This window comes from Pinus tabuliformis, chromosome J (assembly GCF_031772625.1).
Source record: "Pinus tabuliformis cultivar Carrire ecotype Pingquan chromosome J, CPIR1, whole genome shotgun sequence".
Classification (NCBI taxonomy): domain Eukaryota; kingdom Viridiplantae; phylum Streptophyta; class Pinopsida; order Pinales; family Pinaceae; genus Pinus; species Pinus tabuliformis.
Genome location: NC_142295.1, coordinates 702,122,839 through 702,142,307, shown reverse-complemented (window position 1 = coordinate 702,142,307; position 19,469 = coordinate 702,122,839). Strand labels below are relative to the sequence as shown.

Sequence of the window (19,469 nt, the reverse complement as noted above, 5' to 3'; positions counted from 1 at the left end):
AGGAGTGAGGAGCTCATGAAGAGAGAGGAGAAGAAGATGGATATTGATAGTCATAGCAGAGGTTCAGAAAGAAGCCACAACAGAAGGAAAGATACCAAAGCAAATGGCATGAGGATGAGTCAAGAAGAGTTTGACAGAGAGAGAGTTGAGATAGATTTCCAGAATGGAATATTGATGGAGATGTTGTAGAGAAGTGATGAAGACGAGAAGCATGGTTGGACCATGAGAAGGAGAGTAAAGTGGCAGAGGCCATGAGAGAAGAGAAATCAACGAATGAATTTAGAGATAGCAGAAGGATTGAGAAAGATTGAGCAGATATTGAGTGCTTAAGAGGAACCAGAGGAACTCAGAGAAGCAGAAGCAGAAATGGAAGTTTCCATTTGTATATCAAAACAAGGTGAAATGTTGGGTGAAGAGGATAATGAGAGATCAACTGAAGATCTCATGGACTATTGGCACAGTTCAGAACAATTAAAAGATATGATGATAAGGGAAGCAGATGAGGAAATGAAGCCTTGTGATTTTAATTCTCATAGTTTGTGTATGTTTGCAGGATATGCAGAGGATGATGGACAGTCTGGTGAAACTGTCACAAGCAGGAATGAAGCTCTTAAGGTGAAGTATGATGGAGAATGCCTTTTAGAGGAAGGAGGTGCTGATTTATGGCAACAAAAAGAGTTCATAGATGAAATTATGTTTGGTGTAAGACATTTAGTTGAAGTTGAAATGGACCCAAAGTCTAATGAAAATTCCATACTTGTATTACAAGAAGGTAAACAAATGAATTTGCTTAATGAAATTGATGAAATAAGTTTGAAATATGATAGTGCAGAAAAAAAGATAACTCAGGAGGATTACCAGGAAAAGAATGAAGCTGAGAATGGAAGTTGTGATGAACTGTTGGAGAGATTTCACATGGAGTTAATATTCTTGGAATGGTTGCTCAAGGAACCTGAAGGAGAAATGAAGCTTTTAGAACTTGATGAAGAAAAGGATATGGTTGCTATGAATGATAAGGATGAATTGTCTCTAACATTTATAGAGTTAAGTAAATGTTTAGACTCTTCAGTTAATGATGTGACTGCAGGTATGGAAGACAACATTGATAAATATGATGCTAAAATCAGAGAAATTGAGCAGAGATTATTTGAAGGTGAGATGGAAGATCAGGGGCGACAAGGAAGTTATGTCCTTAGAGACATGAAGGAGACAGGAGTATTAATCCAGCAGGATGAAGATGGAAGGAACCAACATTTTGAAAGAGATGATCAGCTACATGAGAGTGAATTTGAGGAAGGTATTAGATTGCAGAAGTATAGCAACTGGCAACAAAGTGAAGAACCAGAGATTAGTCTGACAGTACAAAGAAATACAAATGAAGACCGAAGATACTGGTGGAGAATGAAAAAAAGGGTCTAGTGGAAGCTATTGCAATAGAGGTGGAATGGAAAGCTGATGAATGAGTTTTGGGAACTTGAAAAAATTCATATTGATATGTTAGAGAAGGAGAGACTCAGAGAAATAGAGTCACAATAAGAAGGATCTGCTGAAATCCAAAAGATCTATGATGGAGGATTGGTGCTTAAAGCATCAAAAGAGGATGGAAGGTATTGTGTTTTTAAAATTAATGATTGTTGTATGTTTGTAGGTCATATAGACTTGAGGAAAGACAAGCAGTTATTGGAAACTGTTATATTAACATGTGAAGAGATGAATACTCACAATCATATGAAGAATAAGGAGAAAAGTTACAGCCAAGTGAAGAAAGATGTCCAGTCAGATGACATCCAAAGGATAAGACAAAAGGAGGATCGAAAAAGAATTATTGAGATCAAAGGAATGTTTGGGAAGGAAGAAATCAATTCTTATGAATATGGAACAAAGGGTTTTCTCAAGAAAATTGATGAAGCTAATACAAACCAAATGGGGAATCCTATGATGTATTCAGGAAGTGGAAGTTAACTGGAAGAGTTGATGAAAAAATTATTTGAAGAGATATTGGTATCTCATAGTTTTGAAACTAATATTTTAGGTGTAAATGCAGGATACATTGAAGTAAGGCAACTGTTTAATGTTGTCATAAGGGAAACGAAAAGCAAAGATATGATTTTTCAGAAGTTAGAAGAAGGAAATTCACATAATATTGTGATGCAGAGGAAAGGGAAGTTGTTAAACATAACTGTAGTGAATTATGTAGATATTAAACAGTCATTGAAGATTATTGACCTTGAAGGAAGCCCAAGTAAAGAAGGACTAAAGACAAATGTTGCAGACAATGAAGTTAATGAAGATCATGCAGAACTCTTGGGAGAAATTTCAAATGAGATGACAGGCTTGTGGCATAAGTCAAGTCTTTTGGATAAGACGCAAGGAATTCAAGGAATAAGTGATCAGATGATACAACTAGAACTGAATGAGAAAAATTTTGTCATGGATGAAAATATGGGAAAGAAGTTGTCAGAAGTGTTGGCATAATGAGGAAGCAAGGTAAAGTAATTGTGTTTAATGAATTGATTAACTCTGATGAAGGTTTATATGCAGGAACAAGGCAATGTGAAGTCAATTTGAACCGAGGAGTTAATTCTAAAAATCAGATCGAATTAATGAAGGGTGAGATCAGAATGTCTCAGAAAGATGGAATGATGTTGAATCTACAGTATGGGAGTGTTGAACTAGAAATGAGTTCAAGATATGATAGTAACACGATTACTATTGCACTACAAGGATTTATTGACGAAGAAGAGGCTGAAGATGACATTTCAGAAGCAGACAAATATGATACCATAATCCTTAAGAGTGTAGAAATAAAGTTACTAGAAGAATAAATATTCCAAGTACCTAATCAATCAGGGAAAATTTTGAGTTTTCAAGAAATTTGTAGAATTGCAGGTATATTGGAATTTGAAGTAAGAAGTAGTGAAATCATGAATGAGAAACTAGAAGAAGGAACTGGAATTATTGCAGAGGATCAATGGAGAAGGCATTTGTACATTTCATAAATGTATATGGAAAGTTATTGGCACAAGGATTATGATGTTCTTATTCAAGAACACAATCAGTTGTAGGAGAATAGTATTCAACACATGAGAAGTGCAATGGACAAAGAATTGGATGAGTTTTGTAGACTCATATAGCAACATTACAACAAAACAAATAAAGGATAAAAGAAGAAAGGAAGATTGGCTGGAAAGAATGGTACCGGTGAAGGAAATTGAAAACTGCAAATTAAGATGTGGGAGCCTGTCATAAACTGTAATGATGAGCAAACAACAATAAGATATATGAAAAGGACAATAGCAGACAGTGAGAGCATAGCTAATGGGGCAATGCAACATAAAGTATGGATATCGGGAGAACAACAAACAACATTAGTAACCAAGGACAGACTACCAAACAAAGTATGGGATCTAGGAGGACATAGATCAGAAGCGCATGATCAGGAGATCATGATTAATTTAAACTGTGTGAGTTTGATGCAGGAGCATCTAGGCCTAGCCAACAATGTGATGGAAGTGGTCACATGTTGTGGCTAATGCAAGTTTGGAGGAAGACTTGGTTGTTTAATTTGTATTAATTTCAAAATAAATGTAAGTAATTAATTATTGCCTAATTCTGAACTGAATTGGGAATAAATGGCAAAGTGACCCTCCCTGTGTGGAGATCAAGCCAAGTAGTTAGAATTGTTCAAATTAGGATAAGGTTTGATTTCTAAATATGTAGTTTATCCCTTCAATTGAGAAGGAAATTGTTAGGTTGATATATATGTAATTTCCTTTGTTTTCTAAAGAGGGGATTCGAGACAGAGAGACAGGGAGAGAGGATTTGAGATCATTGTAAGCCTACGGGCAGCGTAGGAGGAGAAAACCGCTAACTAGAATAATCAGGCCAAAGAGGGGTAGAGAACCTCAAATGTAGTTTTGTATTTATGTCTGTACATAGAGAATTGATTGTGAGTGTGGAACTGTGTAATTGATTGCATTTCTTTTGAGACAGAGGTCTTTGATGTTGTAATCTGGGAAAGGTTGAGACTCTGTAGTGGATTCATTGTGAATAAATCAGTGTTGCTTGTATTATCACATAAATTACTGGTGGATGCCTTGAATGTTTAGTTTTCCCAGTATTTAGATGAATTTGGTGTTGGCTCTGCGTTTTCATTCATTACAATAGAATTTCCCGTGGTTACGACAAATTTGGTGTAGTCTGGGTCCGCAAGCGGAAAACCCATTTACACAGAGAAACTGTGCAAAATACTTAGCGGATTCGACAAAATGGATTTGAAATAATATAAATACCACTTTTGGGTCTTATCGGGTCTGATATATAAATCGCATCGCTGCAGAGGAAGGGAATCGGCTTGTAAAATCATCGAATTCCAATATCGCAACCTAACTGAACCCGAAACGGTATAGGAACAATGGGATAGCCTATAGGGCCCACAAATGTTATCGCATTGGTGGTTTGAAGGGGAGGAAACATATAGTAAAGCGGACATATGGAAATCGTTGATAGCAATTAGCAATAATTGCGTCGGACCCCCACTAAGGGATAGCGCCGATATCTGGCCCTTGAGACTGCTGATCGCCGACTTTGCGATTGAATCCTGACTGTCTGATCGGATAGATCTGGATCTGCGACATAACACATATATTTGTTTAAAAAGTGGAAAAAGTGTTGTTTTAGCAGTTTGAAGGGTATTTCGATCCCGAAAGGGAAAAATCATTGTTTTAATCTTTTTCAAAGGCATTTCGGCTCCGATAGGAAAAGGGCTTATATATTGTGGAAAAGGGTGCACAGCGGGGTGATTGTTGGGTCATTTTTTATCCATTTGGGATTTTAAGGCTAAATGCATATAAAATGCTTCTGATGTAATTATTTGTGGGCGTGAAGCTTTAAAGGGCCATTAAGGGGAAAAAGAGTCCCGATAAGGTATATTGGTTGTGGCAGCCTTAGAGTTGCATCACAAGGATGGATCATATGAAATGAGTGGCTCTATCAGCCTAGCTAACAAAATGCCAGGTCCCCAGTGCACAAAGTCTTTGAAGAAGAACATACAAGAAATGAAGCCTATGAGATGTGGGATTATATTTTTGAGTCATTTGAGTGTAATGGAAAGATCCTGGTTGAGGAAAATGTAATTAAAATTTTAGACATAGAGGAGTGGAACCGTATTGTGAAGTGCAAAATACTCAGTGTTGGTTTACCTTCTTACTCTATTTCACAGAACCTTATTTGTTCTGCAAAGTTTGATTCAGCTGGATTTATGTTTAGTGATGGAATTGAAGACATGAAGAGTCTGGATCTATGGACAATTGTGAAAATTTATCCTCCAATTATGCAGCCGGAAATGTTGCAGATACTAGGCAATTGCATTTGTTGCAGGATGAATATCATTGCAGCAGCTTACACACTGATCCTTTACAAGACACACAACTGGATTGGGAACATAAAGTAGAACTCTTTTACAACAACTCTTTGGCTATATAAAAAAATTGAAGTACTTTTAGAAAGAGGCTTTGAAGGCATTGGCATGTCATCAAGACTGCCTCGTTCTTGCAGCAACAGGCTCAGGAAAATCCCTTTGCTTCCAGCTTGCTTCATTATTGAATGGGAAAGTTGTAGTGGTGGTATCTCCATTAATGAGCCTTATGCATAATCAATGGTTGAAGCTCGAAAAACATGGAGTTTCTGCTTGTTTCCTTGGTTCAGGGCAAGTTGACAAAAGCATTGAGGATAGAGCTATGGTAGGCATGTATGACATTATTTATGTCTGTCCAGAGACACTTCTATGAGTAATTGGGTCATTACAGAAGCTTGCAGAAAGTTGTGGTATTACTCTTTTTTCTACTGACGAAGTACATTTTGTGTCCAAATGGGGTCATTATTTTCAACCAAATTACAAGTGCTTGTTTGTACTAAGAGAAAAATTTTAGGTAAGCAACGTTGAGTCAGTAAAGAATCATATACTGATTATGGTACTTACTACTACAGCTACACATCGTATTCGACAAGACATTATGAATTCTCTGGGCATGAAGCCAGACACAAAACTTGTTTTGTCATCATTTTTTAGGCCAAATTTGAGGTCCTTTTTGCATCATAGCTAGACCACTTGTCCATCATCTTACAAAGTGGATTTTCAAGATATAATTGATAGTGATACTCAAAAAGGGGCCCCGTCAAAGAATAACAAAGAAGGAGTTGATTTTCAAAAGGATTTTATAGACATGAACAAGGAATCTGCAAGGGAAATTGATTATCATTCAGATGAAACATCCTCAAATGAATCAAACAATAATGAATAGGAGACTGATGATGATGATATCATTGCAAAAACCAGTTTAATAAAAGATGGAGGAGATACTTGTAAAGGTCACAGTATGATAGTTGAATACCTTGAGGATGAGGCTGATGAGCATATGTCTAAAGACTTTGATGTGACATTTGGTGAATTTGAAGGATGTTTTTTTCAAAGAAGACCACCGTTTAGAACCAGAAAGTGGTTCTTTTGAAACTGTATCGGTTGAGGAACTCCCTATACTAGGATTGGGTCCAATTATCATATACACACCCACAGGAAAAGAGATAGAAATGATAGCGAAATTTCCTAAAAATTTTGGTGTGAAGGCTGCAACTTATCATGCAAAGTTTCCAAAAAAACCAGTTGAGCCAAGTCCATGAATAGTTGCATCATGATAAAGTACAGGTGGTTGTTGCAACTATTGCTTTTGGGATGGGAATTGATAAGGAAAGTGTGCGGAGAATTATTCATTATGGTTGGCCACAGAGCTTGGAATCGTATTACCAGGAAGCTGGGAGAGCTGGAAGAGATGGGTTGCTGGCAGATTTCTCTTTACATGTTAACATGAAAATACTTCCTTCCCTATTTTCGAGTAAAAGAAATTCAAAACAAATGCAGAATTGTTATGAAACCATCTCAAGAAAAGATAGAAAAGATAGATCAACGCCTTAGAATTCAGCCTCTTCGAGGGGGAAACCTCCTTTACATTACATAAATGAACAATTCTTGGATGATTCAAATGACAAAACCTCCTTTCTATATAGGAGTCTAAGGAGTCACAATATAATCCAGCCGACCTAACAATAATAATATAAATCCACAAAAATAACAATAGAGGGATTCTATGGGGCACAGAAATAACAACATGGGGGTAATAGGGGCACAACAATATAAATAAGGGGTATAACTACAATAGTAATGGGGTAATCACTAGTATTATAGGGACCCAACATGCCCCTCTCCTTCAAAAAAGTGTTGTCCTCAACGCTTGAGTAGTTCTGGATACTTTTGCATAAAATTCTCATCCTCCCATGTGGAATCTTCAGTGGATAAGTTCTTCCACTTGATAAGATACTCTGAAATTGATCGATTTCGTAGCTGTCAAGTTCTTGTTTGTGTGACTGCTTCCGGTTCCAATATAATTTTTCCTTCCTCGTCAAGTTCTGGCAATATTGTTTGAACTGGGAGCTTGTCGCCTATAACCTTCTTTAAACATGAAACATGGAAAACTGGGTGCAATCGAGAAGCTGCAAGAAGCTCCAATTTGTATGCCATAGTACCAATCTTTTGCAACACCTTGTACGGACCATAATACTTTGGTGATAATTTATTATCCTTCTTAGCTTGCTTTAGGGACATTTGCTTATATGGTTGTAGCCGTAGGAATACCCAATCACCTACATCAAAACTTCTTTCACTGCGATGTTGATCTGCCTGTTGTTTCATTCTATTTTGTGCCAACACGAGGTTATCCTTTAAGAGTTGGAGGACTTGTTGTTGATGTTCGATGTGATGTTCCACTGCCTGAACCTTAGAATTTTCTCTTAAATATGATGTGATGGATGGTGGTTGATACCCATAAAGTGCCATAAATGGGGTCATTTTTGTTGCTGTATGGAAGGAAGTGTTATACCACCATTCAGCCAGAGGCAACCATTTGACCCATTGTGTCTGTTTATCAGAAAAAAGCAACGAAGATATCCTTCCAAACATTTGTTTACTATCTCAGTTTGCCCATCAGATTGAGGATGATAAGATGAGCTATGAGCTAACTGAGTACCAAGACAAGAAAATAATTCTGTCCAAAAATTTCTAGTGAAAATGGGATCTCTGTCACTTACAATAATCTTTGGGTTTCCATGTAGCTTTTGAATTGTTTCCATAAATGCAGTAGAAACTGTACTGGCTTTAAATGGATGTGATAATGCACAAAAGTGTGCATACTTGGTAAGTCTGTCAACTACCACCATGATGACACTCTTTCCCTCAGACTTGGGTAAACCTGTGATAAAATCCATTGAAACCTCCTCCCAACGTTGGCTTGGAATGGATAAAGGTTGTAATAGACCCGGTGTCTTAATTGTTTCAACTTTATTTTGTTGGCAAACCAAACATTCCGCCACAAACTTTTGAATATCTGATTTAAGGCCATCCCAAAAAAATTCCTTCTTAACCCTGTGGTAAGTTTTTAAAAATCCTGAGTGCCCTCCTAAGGGAGAAGTGTGCAATTCCATAAGAATCTTTTGTTTTAGCTGGGAATTCTTACAGAGGTATAAGCGATCTTTGTACCATAACAAATCATTTTGCCAGCTAAATGTATCAGACGTACTGGAATCTTGTTGTAGCTTTCGAATAAGTGCCCACACTTCTTCATCATTCTTCCATTCCTCCCTTTCTTCGTTTATCCAATCTGGTTGGATAATAGAAATGGCGCACAACAATGCTTCCACATCCTCATCCTTTCTTGAGAGTGCATCTGCCACCACATTTTGCTTCCCTTTTTTGTAGATGATTTCAAAGTCATAACCCAACATCTTTGTGACCCACTTTTGTTGCTCTTCAGAGGATAATCTTTGTTCTAAAAAGTATTTAAGGCTATCATGATCCGTTTTTACCTTGAAGTGTCTTCCCATTAGGTAGGGTCGCCATTTCTTAAGTGCATGGAGTATTGCCAACATTTCCTTCTCATAAATAGCTTTGCTTAAAAACTTTCCCTTGATTGGACAACTTTCAAAAGCAATGGGTCTTTCATCTTGCATTAGAACAACACCAATTCCATTTCCTGAAGCATCACATTCCACAATAAAGGTTTTTGTGAAGTCCGGTGTAGCTAAGACTGGTGCTTGGCACATTGCCTCTTTAAGATGTTCAAAGGCCTTTGTTGCTTCTGGAGTCCATGAAAATGCATCTTTCTTCAATAATGTTGTTAGAGGTGCTGCTATTCTCCCATAATTCTTAACAAACTTGCGATAATACCCTGTCAACCCAAGAAATCCTCGCAGATGCTTTATGGATGTGGGGATTTTCCATTCCTTAATGGCTTTAATTTTGCTAGGGTCTACCTTAACTCCTTCATGAGATACAATATGACCCAAATATTCCACCTCCTGGACTCCAAAGAAACATTTGGATCTTTTTGCATATAATTGTTTCTCCTCCAATAGTTGTAGCACCTTGTCAACATGTTCAACATGATCCTTCCAAGACTTGTTGTAGATTAGTATATCATCAAAAAATACTAACACAAATTTTCTAAGGAATGGTTTGAAAATTGAATTCATCAAACCTTGAAATGTTGAAGGTGCATTGGTAAGGCCAAAAGGCATGACCAAAAATTCATAATGACCCTCATGAGTTCTAAATGCCGTTTTTGGAATGTCTTCAATCTTCATTCTGATTTGATGATATCTCGAACGAAGATCCAACTTGGTGAAGTAAATTGATCCATGCAATTCATCCAGTAATTCATCAATGACAGGAATGGGGAACTTATCTTTAATAGTGAGCTTGTTGAGCTCCCTATAATCCGGACACATGCACCATGATCCATCCTTCTTGTGCACCAATACTACTGGAGCAGAGAAAGAACTTTGACTTGGTTGAATTATACCAGCCTCTAGCATTTCTGCAACCATACGTTCAATTTCACTTTTTTGGACATAGGGATATCTGTACGGCCTGATGTTTGGAGGAACACTTCCTGGAATCAGATGAATAGCATGATCATGATCACGCATAGGTGGGAGACCTTTGGGAGTCTCAAATACCTTGGAATGATTGTCCAGGACTTTTTGGAGATCTGGAGAAATAGATGATTCCAATGTGGAAACATCTAGCGAACATAATTGTGCAATTACACCTCTTTGCTCCTTTTTTAGAAGCTTTGTCATACCATTAGAGCTGATTATCTTTCCTGGTTTCCCTGCAATACCCCTTAATTCAACTTCCTTTCCTTCCGTAGAAAATTTGATGAAAAGTTCTTGAAAATTAAAAGCTATTGTACCCAAGGATTGTAGCCATTGGACTCCTAGTACAACATCAGCACCTCCCATTGGAATGGAAAGCATTGGGCTAGTCAATACATATTCTCCCATGGATAGCTTGATATTATGGCACCTTCCAGAGCAATTTATTGTTCCTCCATTTGCAATCATCACTTGACACTCTGGTGCTGGATATAGGAAGCAATTCAATTCTTTTGCTACCCTACAATGAATAAAATTGTGGGTGCTTCCTGAATCAATCAACACTATTACCTTTTTCTTCTTGATTTGTCCTTCTATCTTGATGGTTTGAGGAGTGGTAATTCCCGCCAATGCATTACAAGATATGGTCGGATTTATTTGTTCTTCATCTAGGCTTTGTTCCTGGAGTATATCTTCTTCTTTTGACCTTTCTTGCTCCTTTTCTTCTTCCTCTTCACAATCTATGTAGAATAATTTCTTCTCAGCACACTTATGACCTTTAGTGTATTTGCTATCACAACTGTAACAAAGCCCTTTTGCTCTTTTTTCTTCCAATTGTTGTGGTGTCAACCTTATAGGTTGTGGAAGACTAGGGGCAACAACACTTCCGTCTTTATAGTTGTGAGTGGTATGCTTCCTGGTTGCCATAATTTTGCTTTCCATTTTTCTTGCTAACCTGAATGCCTTCTCTAATGAATCAGGTTCCCAAAGGCGAACATCATGTTGGATATTATCCTTTAAAGACCCTATGAACACATCAATCCTATGCTCCTCTGGAATATCTTTTACCCTTATGTTCAATTTTTGGAACTCCTCAATGTGCTCCATTACTGAACCCTTTTGTTTGAGACTTATCAATTGGCTAAAAAAAGTGTTGCTTTTTGTATCTTCATAATGTGCTATCAATTCTTCCGTAAAAATTGCCCAAGTGATAAATTTTTTACGAGAGAAAAGCCATTGATACCATACAAACTGATTTGGTTCCAAATATACAGTTTCCATACGTACCTTTTGTGTGTTTTGCACATTATTGAGATCGAAGAACTGCTCCATCTGTAATATCCATGTGGCGGGATCCTTGCCATCAAACTTCCTCATATCGATTTTTGGAATATGGTGGGTCTTCGATCCAACATTAGAGTCTATGGAATCATGATTAACATTACTTTTGTTCACATCATGAGTTTCCTTTACAACCTTTTCACCATTAGTAAGTATTTCTTGTAGAAAATTTGTCAAATCTGTCTTCAAATCTGCCATGTCTGTCTTCAAACTTGCCATGTCTCTCTTCAAATCTGTCTTCGAATCATCCATCTTAGCTTCCATGCCCTTTATCTTAGATTCCACGCCATTTATCTTAGATTCCACACCATTTATCTTAGATTCCACGTCATTTATCTTAGCTTTTGTTAGCTTTTGTGAGCGTGACATTTGTTGCACTTGTTCTTGTAATTTTGATATATCATGTAGCATTTCTTCCTCTTCTTCATGAGTCATGCTAGAGATTTCAGGTTCCTTACTAGGTGCTTGCATTTTCTTTCCTCGGGGCATCAGTTACCGATAATAATGCTTTATTGTGCCCTTTGAATTCCGTTAAACCAAGCTTACGCAAAAATTTAAAAAAAAACTACACACCTTTTTTTACTTTATAGAAGCCTGATATTGAATCTGATGTATCTCTGTAATTTCAGATCATCCATTTTTGAAATTGTGATCTGTAGTAGCCTTCTGCTTCCTCTTTCCAATGCCACAATTCTGACCCAAATTGGATTCTCCAAGGAAGAGTTATGTGAAATCTCCCACAGTGACTTGCTTCTAGACTAATTCAGTAGAGCGAACTTGTACGGCGTGCCATGAGTCGTTGTTTCAACCTTTGGATCTGAAACATGCACAAAAGAAACTGCAGTCCATTCTCTTTCTATAACTTCTTACGAAATTTCAATCCGATCCCCAGAGAAAAAGTTATGACGATTTTCCCCAGGTCACCTGTTTTGAATGTAATTCAGGAGTCTGCAAAAAGACCAAATTCCTCAGATCATATCTCCGCAAATATCGCACGAAAAGCTCTGAAATTCAGACCCAAGGTTCAGCGTGATTTCTTCTCAAACAGGTTTTTTTTTCGACTTCTGAAACATCACAGAAAAAAGTTATAGTGAAAATGCCACGATGACCTGTTTGGAGCAGCGAAACCCTAGAATCCAAAGCTCTGATACCAAATGTTATGAAACCAGCTCAAGAAAAGATAGAAAAGATAGATCAACGCCTTAGAATTCAGCCTCTTCGAGGGGGCAATCTCCTTTACATTACATAAATGAACAATTCTTGGATGATTCAAATGACAAAACCTCCTTTCTATATATAGGAGTCTAAGGAGTCACAATATAATCCAGCCGACCTAACAATAATTATATAAAGCCACAAAAATAACAATAGAGGGATTCTATGGGGCACAGAAATAACAACATGGGGGTAATAGGGGCACAAAAATATAAATAAGGGGTATAACTACAATAGTAATGGGGTAATCACTAGTATTATAGGGACCCAACAAGAATGCACTTAATATGCTGTCAGAGTGTTTCAGATATGGTGTTTCTACCACATATTGTAGAGCTAAGATTCTTGTACGGTACTTTGGAGAGGATTTGATTTAGACGAAATGTGGATTGTGTGATGTTTGTGTCAATAAGCCACCTAATTGTGAGAACTTTAGCAGGGAAAGGCAAGAGATCAGAGTGATGCAGTTAAGGATAAACATGGCAGTGATAAAAGAAATTATAAATTGCCTGTAGAATGAAAAAAAAATCATTAACTTAGTCTTAAATGAAATCAGTTCCACATAATTTTTATAATCAAAATGCTTAACGTAACTTTGAGGGTTATAAACTCTTTTAGCGGAGATTTGGGTCTAGTGGGTTTTGGGTCTAGATTTTGAAGCTAGCTCTGATACCACGTGTGAGGCTCCCTCCTAGGGTCCTCTAACTAAAACTAAATTTCTCTAATTTTAAATACAATAAAATGGGAAATAAATTATTTCTATCTAAACATTTATTCGATGATAATACACCATTAAAATTTATTTACCACAAATTTAATAAGTAAGAATTTCATTGGAACCATTTACATAAGTAATCAATAAACAGAGGAATACCTGTTCCAATAGCTTAGTTGAGATGCTCCTGAGCTCCTAACTCTATTGGGATGCCCCTCTTGATTACCCGACTGGATTTGCCTCCCATTCAACTAGGAAGTATTTCCTAGCCTAAGGAACCTCTATAGGTTCCCTAGCCCTCCGAGCCCAAGTCCAACTAGATATAGTGTGCCCAAGTTAAAAAAAGACACTCCTTCTCTCCCTTCTCTTTTCTCCAGCTTCCTCCCAAAAAAAAATCCTCCAAAACAACAACCAAAACCAAAACCAAAACCAAGAACACGGATCCCCCTCTCCTCCCATCATCCTTCCCCTTTTATGCCTCTTTCTCCCATCCACCTCAACCACCTATCATTAATGTCATAACTACCCCCTCATCCTTTCATTTGACTTTTCTTACCATATCTTCTCCCAAGTAAATTTGAGAGGACATTTTGGGGATAAGATATGGATATGTAATTTGGAAATTAATTGGGGAAGACCATATCTTCTTCCAAGTAAATTTGAAATGACATTTTGGGGATAAGATATGTATATTTAATTTGGTAATTAATTGGAGAGGACCATATCTTCTCCCAAGTAAATTTGAGAGGACATTTTGGGGATAAGATATGGATATATAATTTGGTAATTAATTGGAGAGGACCATATCTTCTCCCAAGTAAATTTGAGAGGACATTTTTGGGATATGGATATTTAAATTGGAATAAATTTAAGGAGATCATATCCTATCAAAATTTAAATTTGAGAAGACAAGCTGGGAATTAAATAATAACAATAATAAAATTTATATTAGTAATAAATTTACAGTTTCACCAATGTAGGTATGTACCAATATTTATTGATAATTATAAGTCAATATTTTTAGTTAATTTAAACACTAATAAAATTTGCATGATAAGATTAAGTAGGGAATTATAGAGACCTCTTCCTTGTATTGACCAACCACTACTTCGAGTTTGTTCAAGCTCTTGAGTCTTTGTTCAAGATGGCTTGACAAAGTTTCTTCCCTTTTCTTTTCCTTATCCAATTGATTTGTCATGGATATGACTTCTTCATTATGCTTTATTTTGTTTTAATGAAGTTCCTCCTTAAGTTTGGTGAGCCCCTCCTCTCTTTTTAGTACTTGAAGCTTGAAAAGGTCAACTTCCCTCCTTGTCTTGTCTTGGTCACCATCTTGCGCTTTCTTCTTAAGTGCCTCATTTTCCTTTTTCAAAATGTTAATATATTCCATGGCAACTATAAGTTTAGTCATGAGATCTTCTTCAAAGCCTTCTTTGCTTTCTTCTTCTTCTAGGTCTTCTTTGGCCTTTATGTCATCATTCTTATTTTCAACTTCCTTGATAGTTTCTGGATTTCCTTCTTACTTTCCATCATCTTCTTGATTAGAGGTGATAGTTATCTTGATTAGAGGTGATAGCTAATTCTCCTTTTGAGTGAAGATCATGAAGTTTGTCCCATATATCTTTTGCTAACGAACATTTTTCCAAATTGGCCTTTATAGAATTTGGTAGCCCATTCAAAATTGTATTCATTGCTCTTGTATTGTACTCCTTGGATTCATCATCCATCATGCTATCGATATTCATTGATTCCCATATTCCAATGCTTTGAGCCATTGAGAAATTTCTCATTCTTACCTTCCATACATCAAAGTTTCCATTGAACACTCGAACTTTCTAAATTTGATTGTCTTTAGTTTTCATGGTTGAGGAAGAGACATATTTAGGAGGATTAGAGGATTTCTTCCTTGTCTTTGCCATTTGTGTTCTAAGGATCAACCTTCAAGCTGCTAATCTTTGAGTGAAGGTATTGGCTCTGAAACCAATTGCTGGAAATAATGAGAGGGGGGTGAATCAATATTTCTTTTCAATTGTTATTTTTACCAGCTAGATCACTTATATTTAAAACACAAAATAAACAATAAGAATAAATGCTTTTATTAATTTCTTCTTTACAATAAATCAAGTACAATATACATAGGGCTCCAACCCTAGATGAAGACATTGTTCTTCAATCTCCCAGGCTCTAACTTGTATTTGCCAAGCACCAACATGGATTGTCCAGGCTCCAACCTTGTAAATTTTGAGGCACCAACCTGAATTATTCCAACCGTATATCTGGTTCAGGCTCTAACCTAGTTTCTTAAGGACTCCAATCCTCTAGAGCTCCAACCATATCCTCCAAGGCACCAACCTTGTCTTTTTGAGGCTCCAACCCGTTGGGATCCAACCCTTGCTTTACTTCGTTAAGATATATTTGGTTATACTTCATGGCTCCCAATGTCTTCTTCAACAAGCCTTGTCAATATTTGCTTAGTCTTCACTTTGGTATCCACGTTACGCCATCAATGGAAACCTTGATCTCTTCACATGAAGGTGACTTTGTTGTCCTCGCACCCAATCAAATCCTTCAAGTCACCTCATGATGTCATCATTGATGCATCATGGTATTCAACATTATCTTCACAAGGTCTTCAAATCATATCTAAGAATGTCTTCAATAGTGTCTTCAAGGAATGGCATCAATATTGTCTTCAAGGAATGGCTTCAATATGCTACTCAGAGATAAGATCCAAACAACCGCACTCCAAAAGGTCTTCACAAGGTTATTCAATGAGACTGCTTAAAGATCTTTATTGACTGCTCCAAATATCTCCTTGACAAGTTCATATTTGCATCATTAAAAATTCTCCACAAGTAAATATACGCACAGGTTTGAGGCACTAATAGGCTTCCATTACTGCTATTGTTCAAGAGGAGATTCAACAATGTCACTATCCAAGATCTCTTCACAAGTCTTGGTAGTGAAACTTCACCACAGAGATATTTGAGCCTTAGTCACAATCAATAATGTTGCACTTAAGCCAAGATATTGTACCCATTGTTGAGCGTAGTCACATCACCGAGCCACTGAAGTTGTACCTTAGTTCGAGATTTTTCACATCACAATCCAAGGTCTTGTTGCAACCTAATCAAATTTCTAAGCCACATTCAATAATCAGATACCCAATCATAGTAGGTAATTTATGTGCTTGTTGGCTGGAAATATTCGAGGTATACTGTATGTAGGTGACTAAGGTATGCTTCCCGTAGGTGAGTCTTATCACTTCCTCAAAAAAGAAGGATTTCACTAGGTGTGAGCCACACAAAGACTGCTCCAATTTCGAGCCACAATAGGTTACTCAGGTCCAAGCCACAACAAGGTCTCCACTGTGATATACCATAGTCTGAGATGTAGGAGATAGAAAAAAAAAGACCGAGCTTCAAGAGGTGAGCCTGAGCCACTGTCTCAGTATATCTTCATTGTCCGAGTTACAGTACAAGCTGTCTGAAATATGAGCTAAATTATCACCAAGAAAGCTTTATAAAAGATGCCCCTATCTCTTCCTTCTTTTGTTAACGAGTTCTAAATAGTTCATATACTTTTCTGTGTTCTTCACCAAGGATTATCAAAATGAAGAGTCTGAATTTTTATTTATACACATTTTGTCACTCTTCAAGAGATATCCGTTGCCTTTTAAAGGTGATCCAACAAGGAGTATTTGGAAGGAGGAAGTTGACATGTGAAGAGAAATATATTTAAATACGTAAACTTGGTGTCCCCCCTTTTTTATAATATGTAGTCTCATAGTATCCTTTATTGGCAGCACAAAAACTTGAAGAGGACATGTCAAATATTGGGTGCCATGTGATGTATCACACATGCATTACCTCTATCTTCCTTGTGAAATATGGATAAGATATATATATATATATAGAACTAGGGTTTTATTAGGATATGTAAAAGTATTAGGATTGGGATTAGGTTAGGGTTTTATACGAAAGGTCTTCACACTTGAAAATTATTCAATAGTTTGGATACGATTAGGATTAGTGTTTGCTTCAACTAGGGTTAGAGCATTATGTAAAGCTAGGATTTCCCTAGGGTTAGGGCAACATCACACATCACAAGAATATTTTCCATCCCAATAATGCCATATTGACATCAATGACAACCTTGATTAACACAAATATGCTATAAGACTAATTCAAGGTATGATCCAATAATAATGATGCCTTATTTTTTCCCTAGACAAAGAACACCACCTCACAATACCACTCACAAATGATCTTCAAGAACTTACTTTAGGTCTACCCTAACTAGGGCCAAATTCTGCTCCAGAATTTCCCTAAGAAAGTCTTAAAATTCAGCCTCAAAGAAAGACCAAATTAGGCTTTAGAAACCTCAAGAAATGGCCTCAGAAAAAGGTTGAAATTCATCTGCCTCAGAAAGGGGCCGAAATCAGTGCGTCAAGGTCGAAATCTATGCTAGAATAAGTTGTCTTGATAGTATGCTACATGACCAGATTAGGCTTCTAAAATTTCCTTTTAAACCAACCTAAGGGAGGATGAATTATGCCACTGTAAACCTAAAGAAGTTTATGCCAAAACTTCTTCACATAGGTTCTCAACCAATCTTTGTCAATGAAAAGTTATGTAAAGAAATGCTTCCGAATTCACTCCAAAAGAGATGCCCAAACCTAAACTTTCTTTGGATACTTAATTTTGTTCTAGCCTCAAACTCCTTCAGGTAAGTTTCTACTACAGACACATCAAATTGTCTTGCTACAAATGCCCATCGCTAGGTGTAATATATAGGCATTTTGGAAGGGGCTATATTAGAGCCATCCTGATCCTTGAAAAGATACGACTTCTCAAGAGCTGACATGAACTTATATCATGTTGACCTATTAAGAGGAGGCTTAGAACATTTTAAAAGTCAGTTTTTGTCTTTCAAAAATATGTTTCAAGGTTGATTTTGAATAGAGGACTTTGGCCAATATCAATTGAAAATTTTGACCTTCTTCTAGGGGAAACAATGAAGAAATAAGGTCACAAACTTTTGGGGAAAAGGTGTTGGTGCTAAACCCATCTTTGGGGCATAAGACTTCAAAAATTAGTCTCTCTCCAACCAGGACACATAAAATATGCCACCTATCAAACAAAATGGCGTGACAAGGGATACTAATCTAGAGGTTCCTTGTACCCAAATTCACTTGATTTTTGCAAGCACATCATCAAACAAATGCTGGATCATTCACCCTTTGACATCAATCACAATTATTCCAACAATATCCCCCTTTTTCATTGATGTGAACACTCATGCTCCCCTTGTCTCCATGGTTCACTTCCTTTGTCTCCATATTTCACTTCCTTTGTCTCCATGTTGCACTTCCTTTTCTCTCCCCCTTTGACATCAATTTCAAAGGGTGAATTATGTCTTTGGGGATGATCCCCATTAACATATGGCACTCAATATGACTTTTATCTTCTTATCATTCCCTTCTTTGTTGTCCATATGACTTTTTTGTTTGGTTGCAATTTTCTTCCACCTTGCTTGGTCTAGAACATATATGTTGTTTGGTCTTCTTGTGTCTGTTGCAATCAATCTTCATGAGTCTTCTTCTTTGATTTCACACTTTCGAGAGTCAAAAAAAATATTATACCCTTGATCATGCATCTTTCCAGTGCTAAGAAGATTGTGCTTTAAATCCTTAACTAGCAAATTTTTTTATTCCTTCATATGGTCGCTTCCAAGGCTTGCCACACCTTTTCCAAGTATCTTGGTAGAAGAGTTATCTCCAAACACAACACTGCTTCCTTTTTCCTTTAGGATGACAAATTTGTTTTGATCTCCAGTCATATGTGTCAAGAATCCACTATCTATGTACCATTCATCTTCTTTATCTTCAATGATCAATGCTAGATTGCAATTTTCCTTCTTTTTCTTCTCCCATGTCATAGTTGGCTTCTCTATCTGCATGATTGGAGCATTCTCTTTCACAAGCCTGCAATCATGTGCCTTGTGACCAAGATTATTTCACTTGTAGCATACAATGTTTTGGTTCATTAGTGGTTCAAATGGATTGTAGTTTCCATGGACATTTCTAGGTCTAAATCCATAATCATTCTTGCTCCTTGCATAATTGTATCTTGATTTTATAATGAATTGCTTTATGCCCAAAATTTCTACAAGAGTAACAATGACCAAGAAATATATTTTCATACTTGGGAGA

At 36.9% G+C, this 19,469-nt stretch overlaps 1 pseudogene; it reads left to right on the top strand.

The window, feature by feature from the left end:
- The window catches only part of LOC149228726 (uncharacterized), a 59,611-nt pseudogene that overhangs the window by 34,530 nt on the left and 5,612 nt on the right, over positions 1 to 19,469 (top strand).